We start from the raw sequence: 14,860 nt of genomic DNA on the forward strand, positions 1-14,860 counted from the left end.
TATTCTAATTTTACGTTTTAATTTTGACATAAGTGGAACTAAATTCCCTGCTATATACTGCCTTGGGTCTGCCGTTATATTCACTCCCAAGTACTTCATTTGTTTAACTGTTTCTATTTGGGATACCTGTACTGGCAGTGGGGTATCGAGGGGATCCACTGGTAGGAGGGCAGTTTTTCCCAGTTAATTTCAAGTCCAGAGAAATACCCGAATTCTTTTATCAGGGTCATTGCCGCCACCAATGAGGGCCCCGTGTCCCCTAATAACAGCAATACATCGTCTGCATACAAGGCAACCTTTTCCTCTTCGTTCCCTCTTTTAAACCCCCAGATATCCTTCGCCTCTCTCAAGGCTATAGCCAGAGGCTCCATCGAGAGGGCGAAAAGCAGGGGCGACAAAGGGCACCCCTGTCTCGTCCCCCTCTCCAAATGGAACCCCTCTGAACATTCCCCATTTATTCTCACTTTCGCCCTAGGGCCTGTATACAGTACTCTTATCCATTGCATAAATCTCGGACCAAATTGAAATTCCGCCAACACCCTCCTCAAATAATGCCACTCCACACTATCGAAGGCTTTTTTTGCATCTAAGGACATAACTGCTCTATTCCCTTTGTTTTCTGAAGGAATCTGAATGTTTAAATAGGTGCGTCTCACATTCATATTTGTGGACCGCCCTGAGATAAACCCAGTTTGGTCCTGATGTATTAGTTTTGGTATTATGTTTTTTACCCTTGTTGCAAGTACTTTTGCCAAAATTTTAACATCTGAACACAATAACGATATAGGTCTATATGATGCGGTCTCCAATTGGTTTTTCCCTTCTTTTGCTAGGACCACCACTGTGGCCTCCATCATTGATTGCGGCAGCTGTCCCGCTTCAAAAGCACCATTGAACACCTGTAGGAGAGCCGGTAAAAGTATCTTCCCAAATTTTTTATAAATCTCTATCGGCAGTCCATCCAGACCTGGTGCTTTCTGATTTGTCATTTCTGCTGTTACTTTTTGCAGCTCCTCCAGGGTCAATGGTGCTTCCAAGCCCTCCCTATCTTCCTCCGACAGCCTGGGTAATGTTATTTTCCCAAAAAATTCCTGCATCTCCCCCTCTACTTCAGAGTTTGAAACTTTATATAGTTCCTCATAATATTTTCTAAACTCTTCCACTATTTCAGGTGTTGACTTCCTCATACCTCCCTCCCTGTCCAATATCGCCGGTATTATTGGGGACGAACTATTTGATTTAGCAATCATTGACAATACCCTCCCCACTTGTTCCCCTTCGCCAAAGAAGGACTGCCTCTGGAACTGCCTTTTCTTCTCTTCTTTCTCCCATATAAGTCTTTTATATTCTACCTGATTTTTCTCCCATTCCTTGGAACTTTCTTCTGAGGGGGCCCTTATATACCTCTCTTCTGACCTCCTTACCCTTTCTTTTGCTTCTATTTCCTTTGCTACCCCATTCTTCTTAATCTGTGATATCTTTTTTATTAGTTCCCCCCTTAAGAAGGCTTTCAAGGCATCCCACATTATTCCCAGGGGCGTAGATCCCACATTTATGCTCAAAAATTCTTTTAGATTTTCTTTTACCCCCTCCATGTTATCCATTAGTTCTAACCAAAATGGGTTTATCTTCCATTCCCTTCTACTACATCCTCTCCCTATTGTCATTAAAAACATTACCGGTGAATGGTCCGAAATTCCCCTTGGCTCGTACTCTACTTTCTCCACCATCCCCAGCGCCTCTTCATTACACAGCTCAATTACCAGGCCCTTCAGGTCTGACATGGATATTAAGGGGAACCCCGTGTCAAATTTAAAAAAAAATTGTCGTGGGGTCCCCTTAAATATCCATACCAGACCCTTCAGGTCTGATATGGATATTAAAGTGGTTGTAAACCCTTACAAACCACTTTGACCTACAGGTAAGCCTAGATTAAGGCTTACCTGTAGGTCCAAGCAATATCTCCTAAACCTATATGGTTTAGGAGATATTTGCCCGAAAAAGGTTTTTGGCAATGGTGGTAGCATGTGAAGACATTTGAAATATATACGGCCCGCCGCCTGGCATGGACTTAAAGGGAACCCCAATGCTGAAAAAAAATCGGAGTGGGGTTCCCCCCCAGGTCCACATCAGACCCTTGTCCGAGCACGCTACCCGGCCGGCCAGGAAAGGAGGGGCGAGCGAGCGCCCCCCCCTCCTGAGCCGTACCAGGCCTCGTGCCCTCAACATGGGGGGTGCCTTGGGGAAGGGGGGGCGCGCGGCCCCCCCACCCCAAAGCACCTTGTCCCCATGTTGATGAGGACAAGGGCCTCTTCCCGACAACCCTGGCCGTTGGTTGTCGGGGTCTGCGGGCGGGGGGCTTATCGGAATCCGGGAGCCCCCTTTAATAAGGGGGCCCCGGATACCGGCCCCCCACCCTATGTGAATGAGTATGGGGTACAATGTACCCCTACCCATTCACCTGTGAAAAAAAGTACAAATAAAACACAACACAGGGTTAAAATATTTTATTGCACAGCTCCGGGGGTCTTCCGTCTTCGGGGGTCTTCTCGCCGGACTCCTCCGCTATCTTCTTGTAGCTCTTTTGCTAGCGGAGGAGCCCGGCTTTCTTCCTCGCCACCGGCCTCTTCTTCCGACTTCGGGGGTCTTGTCCCCCTCTTCGGTTCTTCTGCCGGGCCACCGCGCCTTCTTCTAGCTCTTTTACAGGCGGTAAAATAAAATATTTTAACCCTGTGTTGTGTTTTTTTTGTACTTTTTTTCACAGGTGAATGGGTAGGGGTACATTGTACCCCATACTCATTCACATAGGGTGGGGGGCCGGTATCCGGGGCCCCCTTATTAAAGGGGGCTCCCGATTCCGATAAGCCCCCCGCCCACAGACCCCGACAACCAACGGCCAGGGTTGTCGGGAAGAGGCCCTTGTCCTCATCAACATGGGGGCAAGGTGCTTTGGGGTGGGGGGCCCCCCCTTCCCCAAGGCACCCCCCATGTTGAGGGCACGCGGCCTGGTACGGCTCAGGAGGGGGGGCGCTCACTCGCCCCTCCTTTCCTGGCCGGCCAGGTAGCGTGCTCAGACAAGGATCTGTTGTGGACTTTGGGGGGAACCCCCACGCCGATTTTTTTCGGCGTTGGGGTTCCCCTTTAAGTCCATACCAGGTGACGGGGCCAGCGGCGTCTCCTTCGCAGGCCTCGCCTACCTGCAGACCCGCTCGAAATGAGCGGACTTTTCTCCGCGCGGGAAAAGTCCGCTCATTTCAAAAGTATGGCGGACTGGCACACACACGGCCGGATTGTCCGCCGAAATGCGAGTCCGGCGGGAAGATTGGAGTGCAACACGGCATTCTAAGTCTGCCGTACTTTCAGGTCAAAAAAGTATTCCGGAGGCTACACACGGGGGGATTTGTCCGGCGGACTTGAGTTTGCCGGACTTTTTCACCCGCTTGTTTGATCATGTGTACGCTGCATTTGGAGCGGAGTAATGCTAGGCCTAGTGAGTAGTGAATAATCACTGTGGCATTGCCACCATGAGTGATTATTAGTTTGATGGGGTATCCCCAGTGGTATAAAATGTTATGATTGTGTAAGGCTTTGGTCACAGGCAGTAGTGATTTGCATTTTTGCATCATATATTTTGAAAGGTCTGCATATAGCTGGGCGTGCGAGAATCTTTCTGAAGGTTGTTGGTTTTTACGGAAGGCTATCATGAGCTGCTCCTTAGTGTGGTAAAAATGTACCCACATCAGAGCATCCCTAGGTATGTTGTCAGGGAGACGGAATGGCTTGGGTAGTCAGTGGATTCGACCAATGATAAAATCTGACTCAGGTGTTGAAGGCAGGAACACTTTTATGAGGTCCAGGTGTATTGCTGCAGCTGTGCAGGTGGTATAGCATCTTGGACCCCACAAATCTTAGATTGTTCCTTCTTGACCTGTTCTCGAGGTCAGCCACCTTAGCTTTGAGCCAGGTTATGTCATCAGAGTGATCAATGTGGGCATCAATCAGCATATTGTGTGAGGATGCAAAGTCGCACATTTTCTTTTCGATATGATCCACCCATCCTCCCAGTTCTCCCACTTCAGCTTTGAAATTGCTTATACATTGCAACATGTTTGCCTGCATGGAGCTGCGGAAGGAGACAAGCATGTCTGTAAGAGTTGTGTCTGATACGGGCTTATTGGTAGTGGGGAAATCATCAATGAGATCCACGAGCTCCCTCATGTCCTCCATAGAGTCCTGACATGTGCTCACCTGCTGGATGTCTTCAGCCATGCTGGGCTGCAGGAGAGCAGAGTAGAGGCATCAGGAGAATGTTGGGCGGATCCACCTTGTGAGCCCAGGCTCAGTGTGGCTGAGTGAGAGCTGCTGGAGAGTGAAGAATATCCGTCTCCAGCGCCAGCGCCATTTTGGTTCAGATCGTGGGCCGCCAGCGTGAAGAAATACTGCAATCTTTTCGCCTGAACCACTTCTTTCCACTCTCTTAGGCAGGCGATGGTGGATGTGTAGGCAGCCAGTGTCACCCCAAACTATGTGGATTCCCGTCACTGGAGAAGAGGAGTGGATTAAGACATCCATGCAGCAACGCGGTAGCCACCCCCCTCTAATCTGTTATTTTTGATGCACATTGCACTTTATTTGTTTAATTTGTGAAGAACTTATCTACCTATTTCACTCATGATAAGTTTGGTAGACCTATGCAACTAATAGATTTATTTTTGCACTCTGCACTTTAATCAGTGTACTTCATCACTTATTATTTGATTTGCATGATTGTTATTTTTATATGTATTTTTGCCTTGTTTATATCACATGGTTAATCGCAGCAGTCTCTACTTTAGATAATTTCTGTCCTTATTTAGATCGGTATATTCCTTTCATTTTTTTATGATATTTGAATTAACCTAAACACAAAGTACATCACTCCTATTGGAGTAATTGAATAAAATAATATTTTTCACAGTGGATTTCTGTCAAGAAGTTTAAAAATGTGCCTGGTCTACACAGAGACTTGATCTCAATCCAGCTGAATACCCATGCAATGAATCAGAATACCATATGAAAGCTTGGTTTTGTTGCCTGACATCAATGCCAAGCCCAGGTATTACCTTGCAGATATAGGAACAGGAATCAAATCCAATCAACAAAACATGCTTTTCCCGTAGAGAAACTACAGTAGAAACATTAATATCAACCCCATAGTAATAACACATTTTATACCATCTTACATGACAAAAAAAGATTTATCAGAAGCATGAATGTTTTTCCAGTATTCAGTGGTTAAGCTTTGGTGAACCAGTGCCCAGTGTAACTTCATGTTTTTGCTTTTAGTTAACAAGGGAAGAACTCAGCATCATCTTCAGCTGTTGTAACTTCAAGGTGTGATATGTTGTACATTCAGCGATGTCTTTTCTGCACCTTGCTGCAATGGAGAATGGTTATTTAGGTAGTTTTGGGCCTTCTGTTATTATATGTTTAGAGATGTCTTTTATATATCTCCCCACTGTCAGAAATGTTTATTTGACCAGCAGAGAATGTGAATGTAATACATAATTGTAGTGCTTAGGGTAATCAATAAACAGTTGTGAACTTACTCTTAACATAAACATCTGGCAATTTTTTCTTCTTTCCTGTTTTAATTTTAGATCAAACAACAAATGAACCTCAGTTTGCATGCTTTGGGGTTGATTTACTAATGGCAAATAGGCTCTTCACTTTGCAAGGGATGTTGCAGTTTACATGGAAATGTGACCTAGAGCTTCATTTTTTCAATGCAACTCTGCTGACTTCCATCATTTAAATATGTGCAAGCAAAAATATTTTTTTTTCCTTTTACTTTGCACATTCTTTGCAACGTGAAAGTGCAATGTCCCTTGCAAAGTAAACATCCTATTTTCCATACATCTTTGTGTACTGTATTGCGGTTTTGCTGAATGGGCTTTTATTAACAAGAACTATCAAATGTGTTTTAATTTTCAAGAAGCTGTACTTATTAATGTTGTGCCACAGTTTATATCCTAGCATTCAGTGATTTTGGGATTATTCTATTCTGTGGAAAGAATACAATTACAACAAAATATCCATTTCTCTGCTGTAAATGTATTTCCATTTTACCCCTTTCAGTAAATTCCCCCACCTGTCTCAATACTAGAATAATGTTTTATTATTTTGCATATTACATAGGAATGCTGTACTGATAGAGATATGTAGGGTGCCAATCTTCATCTTCCTTGTGCAAATGTTATTGCTTAACTGTCATGTTCATCCCTTAGTTTCAATAGTTCTATCTAAACTCATTTGTTCACTGACCCATAAGAGTTATACAGATTAGCAGCAGTTCTGACTGTAGTTGACAAATACTTTCTGATGACTCCGAAGGAATTGCAGTTGAGGGATACCAGGTAGATTATTCAGAAGGAGGTAAACAACGACATATACACACATACAGAATATATGATCTTGTTTTTGTTATTTGTTTCCTATTAGATTGCATTGATTGTCTTTCAAATTTCTAAAGCAATTACAAAATACTGTATTTTATATAAATTCCCAGAATTATATAAAAAAATAAGCTAAAACATTTCCCATGAATTATGATAGCATTATTATTTTGTATTCTAAACACATTTAAATACTAGTGTTTTGTATAAACATTGTATATAATAATATTATTATTATTATGCAGGATTTATATAGCGCCAACAGTTTGCACATCGCTTTACAATATGAGGGCAGACAGTACACTTACAATACAAATCAATACAGGAGGGATCAGAAGGCCCTGCTCGTTAGAGCTTACAATCTAGAAGGGAGGGTCAAGTTGAAACAAAAAGTAATAAATAATATAGACATACAGTTTAATAAATGTATAAAAAAGTATAGAAAATATACTGACAATGCTCTTACATTTGATTTAATGTTACAAGTTTATTATATCTGCTGAAACATTTCAGAAACAAAGTTGTATCTGTTTTATTGGCCTAACAAAAGATGACAAATAATTTAAAGAATGAAAAAAATAAGACGGAACCAACTTCTGAAATGTTGAATTGTTCTATCCAAATGGCCATTAGCAGTGTCTCTTTTTCAACCAAAATACATTTAAAAGATCTGTGAAATTATTTTGTAACAGTTCTATGTCACCCAGTAACAAAGAAAAAAGAGAGGTTAGAAAACACTCTCTGAAGAAAATGAAATAAATAAATATACATGCGTTCTAGAGTGTAATTTTAGTCATCTTTTTATGTTCAGTAAAACTATAAAACATAAAAAGTAATGAAAATGCATCTTTATTCATTACAAATGTTTATTTTCAGTGAACAAATTGATTATTCTACCAGAACATAGAAGTGACATACAATTTAATATTTTAAAAGGATAAATACTAGGGGTTCTATATATAAAGCATTCACTGGGAAACTTAACACTGAATCCTTTCTTAACATTTGTTCAAATAAAATTCAATGGCATTCACCTGCTTTCCATGTAAATGCGCATTATTTACAACAGGATTAGTGTCCACCAGAGATTAGTGTCCACCAGAGCAATAGTCAGGGAACAGTCATTAGATATCACTTGCAGAGTACATGCTTAGAAAGGCAAAAAAAATAGCCTGTGAACTAACCAATCTGGCAATTTGTATCTCCACAGCAAGAGAGTGGTGAGTGTGTAGTCCTACTTGCTATACAGATACCAATCCATTTCCCTTCAGTATGGAGAGGTACATTGAGAAAAATTCCCACAAAAAACAAGGGACCCCTTACACAGCACTTGTGTTAATAGGCCTTGGGATCACAGAAAGTGATGGTACTACCCACCTGCCAGGAACAACATGCATAGAAGTCAAACTAGACATGCAAACTTGCGCACAAACTTACCAGCACATGCATATCACATCCGCTACACATACTGGCACCAAGTGGGTAATTTAAACTGAATTCTGCATAGGATCATTGTATCCCCTGATACTAGCCCTCTCAAATTCAAGTTTTTAGTTCCTGCACAGTGACCCTTGTACCCTCTCATAACTTTTTTGAAGAAAAGACAAATCAAAATATTCCAGGTACTCATTAATAACTATAAATGTAAACAGAGAGAAACAGGGATGCCAATGAACTGCAAACTAGTAGTCTGGATAGATTATAATAAAATTAATTTTTAAACACAGGGATTATCAGTCTATCAAATCGTATAGATCAGGGTTTCCGTAACCTGTTGATTACATTCTACTCATTAATTGTGACAGGTGACAGGTAGATCAAATCCCTGCCTTGGCGACTGATCTGTCTAAAGTTCTTCTCTCCCTCTGCAAAGTGGCAGAGGGAAGATACATGCCTACATTACTGTACTGATCCCCAATGGCCCTCCTCTTGTGTCTATCCCAGGTGCTTGTGTGTGACATCATATGGGATGAATGAAAGAGGATGGCTGTTGTTGATCACTGCGTTAAAGAAGCAAGCAGCTGTTGTCTACATGTGGGGGAACTGTCTGTCCTACTGACCCCTATACACTACCCTGCTGACCCTTATACACTGCTCTGGGGGTCAGCAGGACAGAGAAGGGGTGTCAGCAAGGCAGAGAACTGAGGTCAGCAGTGGGAAAGACAGAGCTCATTAGGACAGTCATCTGCCCTTTTCACCCCTGTCCTCTGCTATGATGACCCTGCACCTCTACCATACTGACCCCCAGTACACTGCCTCACTGACCCTCTATCCTCTGCCATGTTAATTCCAATTCACTGACCTACTGACATTCAGCTCTCTACCCTGCTAACCTCTCACTCTCTGCCTTGCTGATCCCAGTCCTCTGCCCTGCTGACTCCCAATGCACTGCCCTACTGATTAGTGTACATTGCCCTGCTGGCCTCTTCTTCTCAGCCTTACTGACTTCAATCTTCTGCCCTTCTGACCCCTGTACACTTTCATGCTAACCCCTGTCCTCTGCCCTGCCAATCCTTTTTCCTCTCCCTGCTGACCCCTGTCCTATTGAAGCCTGTCCTCCACCCTATTGAACTCGTATATACTGCCTTGCTGACCCCTGTCCTCCATCCTGCTGACTTCTGTACACTGTCCTGTTGACCCCTGTCCTGCTGAACCTTGTCCTCTGTCTGCTGACACCTGTCCTCTGTCCTGATGACCTCCTGTACACTACCCTGCTTCCCCTATTCTCTGCCCTGCTAACTCCTGTATACTGTCCTACTGCCCCTATTCTCTGCCCTGCTGACCCTGGTACTCCATCCTGCCAACCCCTATAATCTTCCCTACAAACTTATGTCACCTATACTCTTCCCTGCAAACTACTGACCCCTGCACTCAGCCCTAGAATACAACTGACTCCAGTACACCGTCTTACATACTAATGACCCCTGTGCATTACTCTACATGCTAATGACCCCTGTACACTGCCCTACATACTAATGACCCCTGTACACTGCCCCACATACTATTGACCTCTGTACACTGCCCTGCATTCTACTTACATTGGCCAGAATGCCAAACTCAGAGGAGGCAAGCCAGGCCTGAAACTACTCGAGCAAGTAAGCCGGCAGTATCGGTTATTCTGCCTTCATGATGGACTCCTCCATCAGACTTGTTGACCAATTACTATTGCCAAACTTCTCACTGAAGATAACTTTTAAGGTAGGCTAAGTTTATATTTTTTCATAGTGACGTTTGTTTAATTTTAATTTTTTTTAATAATTTTTTCATGCCATCCTTAGATTTATTGGAGCTTTGCTAATTAACTTTTTTTTAAAAAAAAAGGGGGGCACTGAATCCCAGTGATCTTTTATCATCCATGTTGTTCAGGTAGACCTCCACCCCTAAACGTTTGCCTACCAATGATAGAGATCATTAAATAATGTAAATCAAAGGAATTCTCAGCAATAAGCTGAATCTAAAAGAACATCTATGCAGTCTTCTTGCATTGTCATCTTTTTAGAAATTTTCTAACTGCTTCAGTAAGCCAGCACAGGTTAACGATATCCATATATTTGGTTATGTTTTCTTTTGAGATCTACAAGATGTGCTGTCTACTGGACAAGTTTCCATGTTAATGTTATACTAATATTTTGTTTCCTGTTAATGCCCCAGGCTATGCAATATGCAGTTATACTATAAAATATTATTGTTACATCCTCTTTTTTAATCATAGTGTGCATAGTGTGCCAGTTGATATCCCTACATCAATTGGAACCCGTCAGCTGTACCATGTAGTACTGTTGTGATTGCTTCATATTTCTTTAGGTTTTTCCCCATTTTCCTTTTTTCTTTATTTTTTTAGATTTTGTATTATAAAGTGTGGTTGAAAAAAAAGACACAAGTCCAACTCCATCAAATCAAAAGCCCTGTCAATCAATCTTCTGCCCTCCAACTTGATAACCTTAAAAACACCTTTACGTTCCAATGTGTCAGGAACTTACCAGCAATAGACAGGTACAGCTGCGTGCACACAGGCGTCGGCGTGTGTCTTCTGCGCGTTCGCGTTCGCGTACGCGTTCGTTTACGCGTTAGTGTGCACGTTCGCGAGTGGCGATTCGTACGCGCGCTCGTTCACGTGGTCGTGCGTGGCGTGCGTGCGCTCCTTCCCGCCACTGAGCGTTTAAAGGACCCTCAAGTGCGCCTGTGCGGCGCTGTTTCGTCTCAGCTTCCGTGTGTCTGAATATCTGATCCTGAACCCGGTTACCTTTGAAGACCTGATCCTGAACCTGATTACCTGCTACCGTTATCGACCCGGCTTGCTTGACTTCTCTGCCTTCTCCAATCCCGACCCGGCCTGCCTGACCTCGAAACCTCTTCTGCTTGTGATTCCGTTGCCGACCTCTGCCTGCTTACCGACACCTCTTCTGCCTTCCGTTACCACCAGTCTGCTTACCTTCTGACCCGGACCGTCTGACTCTTCTCCAGCCTGCTGCCAGTTCCAATCTTCGGCTTCTGAAGCTACTGCCTGCTTCCAGCAAACCGCCGTCCACTCAGCCTTCAGAGGGATCTCCGCTCTTCTACCAGCTCCAGCGGCCCTATCCAGCAGGCCCTCCTACCCACTGTGCTCTCGAGACCGCTGTTCCCATTCCAGCGGCTCCTGAACCAGCGCTGTAAGAGAGGTCTCCTCCTACAAGTCGGGCTCCACATCTGGACTCTAACAGTACGAAACAGCCATGACTGAGCCCGCAGGAGAGACCTCTCCCATGAAGGAGATCTGCACGCACCTGTCGGCCCTTACCCAAGCGGTAAAATCGCTTCAAGATAGCTACGCCAGGCTTGAAGGACAGGTCCAGGACCTTACAGATACTGGTCACGTGGCCCCTGCTCCGTCCTCCCTATCAGCACAGCCCGTCGCCTCACCATCCGTTGTCATGCTTCCACCTGAACCAAGGGTACCCATTCCGGAAAGGTTTTCTGGGGATCGAACCAAATTTCGGGCTTTTCGGAACGCTTGTCAACTCTATTTTGCCCTACAACCACGGACTTTCTCCCTGGAAGCCACGAAGGTAGGATTTGTAATCTCCCTCCTACAAGGTGAACCGCAGACCTGGGCCCACCGTTTACTTGAAGGAGATTCAGTCGCAACCTTCTCTCTGCAATCCTTCTTTGAGGCCATGGCTCAGCTTTACGAGGACCCCCAAAAGACTGCCACGGCTGAATCTGCTCTGTTTGCGCTCCAGCAGGGCCGCAGACCGGCTGAGGATTATGTCTCGGACTTTCGACGCTGGAGCGCAGACACGGAATGGAATGATGCGGCTTTAAGGCATCAATTTCGCATGGGGTTATCCGAAGGACTTAAGGATGAACTGGCTCGAGTCGGTATACCAGAAACCCTGGAGGCCCTGATCTCCTTGACAATCCAGATTGATCGCCGTCTCAGGGAGCGAAGATCAGAGCGCTCCGCTCAGCAAGCCCGTCCAGTCTGGATGACAGCGAGAGCCCCAATGCCTGCTTCTCGCTTTGTACCTCCGTCCAGTCCTATTCCGCCCTGTACGGCTCCTGACACCTCCGAGCCCATTCAATTAGGACTACTGCGCCCCGCTCTGCTTCCAGAAGAGCGTGCACGTCGCCGGCAGCAGAATCTCTGCCTCTACTGCGGTGGTTCGGGTCACTATGTCTTTAATTGCCCTGTCAAGACAAGTAAGTGTCTACCTTCTGCTTCTACCAGTCTCTCTGCATTGACTGCCAATTCAACCCACCTTGCTGTTCCTCTCTCACTACAGCTCCAAGGAAGGACGGTGACAGTCAACGCTATCATTGACTCCGGGGCATGCCGCTGCTTCATAGACTCCACCTTTGCGGGCCGACAGGGCATCCCGTTACGAGGCAAGGCTCATGAACTCTCAGTTTTTCTGGCCGATGGGTCTAGCATCAGTTCTGGAAAGGTAATTCAAGAGACTCTCCCTCTACCTGTCACTATCTCCTCTCAACACAAGGAATTTCTGACGTTGGATGTCATCTCCTCTCCAATGTTCCCGATCATTCTGGGCATACCCTGGCTCCAAGCCCACAACCCCTACATCAATTGGGTTACCAGAGAAGTCACATTTCCATCTTCCTATTGCTTGAAACACTGCCTAACAGATTCCACCAAGCCTTCCGCCACCCTTTTATGTTTAGACTCTGATCAAGACCTACTGCAGACTGTGCCCAAGCACTACCATGACTTTATTGATGTGTTCAGTAAAAAGGGAGCAGACACTCTGCCTCCCCATCGTCCCTATGATTGTCCGATCGAGCTACTCCCTGGGGCCGAGATTCCTTTCGGACGCATATTCCCTTTATCAGAAAAGGAGCAGGGGGCACTGAAGACCTACTTGGACGAAAACCTAGAGAAGGGGTTCATCCGTCCTTCAACTTCCCCAGCAGGAGCTGGAATCTTTTTTGTCACTAAAAAAGATCAGTCCCTCCGTCCATGTGTGGACTATAGAGACTTAAACAAGATTACGGTTAAGAACCGCTACCCCTTACCCTTGATACCCGAACTCTTCCAGAGACTGAGATCCGCTAAAATATTCACCAAGTTGGATCTAAGGGGAGCGTATAACCTAGTTCGCATCCAGGCCGGGCATGAATGGAAAACAGCCTTCCGGACCCGATTCGGTCATTATGAATATTTAGTGATGCCCTTTGGGCTCTGCAACGCCCCGGCCACATTTCAACACCTAATCAATGACGTGTTTAAGGATTTCCTCGACGTGTTCGTGATTGTCTACCTGGACGACATTTTAATATTTTCCAACTCTCTTGATCAGCATCGAGAACACGTCCGTAAAGTCCTAGACCGCCTTCGCCAGCACCGACTCTACGCAAAGGCTGAGAAATGCGAATTTGAGTTACAGAGCATCCGATTCCTGGGACTAGTGATCTCCCCAACGGGCATCAGGATGGATCCCCAAAAGGTGTCTGCTGTACTAGATTGGCCAGCGCCTTTGGATAAGAAGGGTGTACAACGCTTCATCGGTTTTGCGAACTTTTATAGAAAGTTCATAAGAGACTTTTCAGCTATAATTGCGCCCATCACGCAACTGACCAGACAAAACTTCCGCTTCTGCTGGACTCAGGAGGCCCAGAGTGCTTTCGAAAGACTTAAAAAACTCTTCACGTCCGCCCCAATTCTCAGCCATCCGGACCCGTCTCTACCCTTCATCCTCGAGGTAGACGCCTCTGAAGTGGCCGTAGGAGCGGTCATCTCCCAACGTCAAGGCAACAAGGACCTAATGCATCCCGTGGGGTTCTTCTCCAGGAAACTCTCTTCCGCGGAGAAGAATTACGACGTAGGCGACCGAGAGTTGCTCGCCATTAAGGCCGCCTTGGAGGAGTGGAGATACCTATTGGAGGGCGCTGCTCACCCGGTACTAATATACACAGACCACAAGAACTTAGAATATCTACGGTCTGCCAAGCGACTGAGACCCCGACAAGCCCGCTGGGCCCTGTTCTTTTCACGTTTCTCCTTTCACATCACGTACCGGCCCGGATCGAAGAACGTGAAACCGGATGCGCTGTCACGGATGTATGACAATCCCAAGGACTCATCTGTTCCTGACACCATCTTACCTGCCGGGAATTTTTTACTTTTACAGCCTGACCTCCTCTCTCTGATCAGAGAAGCATCCTCTGACTCCTCTAGACCCCCCGGAATCACCTTAATGTCCAGAGATGGCTTGTTCTGGAGGGGAAGTCAAATTTTTGTCCCCAAGAATGTCCGAGTTAAGGTGCTGTCCCTTCTTCATGACCACCCACTGGCAGGCCACTTTGGAGTCCGCAAGACCCTTGATCTGGTACAACGCACGTTCTGGTGGCCCAATTTGAAGGACTTTTGCGAAAAGTACATCAGCTCTTGCCCCGTCTGTATCCAGAACAAGACACCCAGGAACCGGGCTTGGGGACTGCTGAAACCCCTACCCGTACCCGACAGACCCTGGAGAATGATTAGTATGGACTTTATTGTCGAGCTTCCATGTTCTGAGGGATGTTCAACTATTTTTGTGGTTGTAGACCGGCTATCCAAGATGGCCCACTTCTCACCCTTAAAAGGCACCCCATCTGCTGTGGAGACTGCCCACGTGTTCATTAAGGAGATTGTGAGGCTACACGGGATTCCAGCGAATATAGTCTCCGACAGAGGAGTGCAGTTCACCTCACGCTTCTGGAGGGCCCTGTGCGAGATCCTGAAAATTGAGCTGGCACTGTCCTCGGCCTATCATCCCCAAACTAATGGGCAGACAGAAAGGACCAACCAGACTCTTGAGCAGTACATTAGGTGCTTCACATCATTCGTACAGAATGATTGGGTGTCCCTGCTGCCTTTGGCAGAATTTGCCTACAATAATGCTTGTCATTCGGCCACCGGTCAGTCCCCTTTTTTCGCCAATTATGGCTTT

Source organism: Lithobates pipiens, unplaced genomic scaffold, assembly GCF_037356315.1.
Source record: "Lithobates pipiens isolate NorthernLeopardFrog02 unplaced genomic scaffold, aLitPip1_a1.2 Scaffold_13, whole genome shotgun sequence".
Classification (NCBI taxonomy): domain Eukaryota; kingdom Metazoa; phylum Chordata; class Amphibia; order Anura; family Ranidae; genus Lithobates; species Lithobates pipiens.